The 921-nt window shown below is 59.4% G+C and overlaps 1 non-coding gene across 1 annotated transcript; it reads left to right on the top strand.

Moving 5' to 3' along the window:
* Nucleotides 1-418: 418 nt before the first annotated feature.
* On the top strand, nt 419-489 carry GNI_227270. Its single transcript has one exon. It is a non-coding gene; the product is annotated as a tRNA-OTHER (tRNA).
* Nucleotides 490-921: the final 432 nt, after the last annotated feature.

Below are 921 nucleotides of genomic sequence, written 5' to 3'. Positions count from 1 at the left end.
AGAATGAATAGTCTCGCTCGGCGGAGCGGACGAAGCGAAGGAAGCCAAAAAGGCACCACCATGCTGTGGTTGTGGGGGATTACGCTGAGGATTGCGGGAGGTACTTGCTGTTCCGCAGTAAGGCCCAGGACAAGTTCTTGGAACCGGCCAACTTCGGCTGTCGATGGCATAAGCTGCACCCGAATCACGTCCACGACCGGGGTCCGCTCAGTGCCCTGGCATGTGATGACGGGTAAGCGTAGCCTGGAGGGGGCGCGAGGAGTCATCCGCAGGCGTTTGGGCGCCGCTTGCCGCCCAACTCGAACTTTGGAGCGTAAGAGGAAACGCTAGTCACGATGCGCGGAGCAGTCTCCACAGGCAAGAATGGAATATCCACTGCACCTTCTATGGTCAGGCATCTGCATTGACGTCAGAAGAGCCTGGGGTAGCTCAGTTGGTAGAGTGTCTGACTGCAGGCAGGCAGTCGGCGGCTCGGTCCGTCCCACGGGGCTGACCGTGACGGGAGTAGGGGCGTCGGAAGAGCCCGAGATAGCTCATGCTACCTCCGGCATGGACAATATATCCGCTGCCGCATGGGACAACTTGGGTATCGATCCCAGTGCCTCTCGCCAGTGTGTGGAGTGGGGTGGCATGCGAGCTACACGAAACCCCACGGCGCGGAGTGCGATAGCATGTGACCATGCTATATCCAGCACCGCCAATACATCAGCTGCCGCATTGGACGACCTGGGTATCGATCCCAGAACCTCTCACATAGTGGAGTGCGGTGGCATACGACCATGCTATCCCCAGCACGGGCAACATACCCGCTGCCGGATTGGACGATCTGGATATCGGTCCCAGTGCCTCTCACGCTGAGCGAGCGCTCTACCATTTGAGCTAGACGCCCCAGGGTGTGGAGTGCGATGGTATGCGATCATG

The sequence above is a fragment of the Gregarina niphandrodes genome (assembly GCF_000223845.1).
Source record: "Gregarina niphandrodes unplaced genomic scaffold scaffold00224, whole genome shotgun sequence".
NCBI classification, from domain to species: domain Eukaryota; phylum Apicomplexa; class Conoidasida; order Eugregarinorida; family Gregarinidae; genus Gregarina; species Gregarina niphandrodes.
This window is presented reverse-complemented; position numbering and strand designations above follow the sequence as displayed.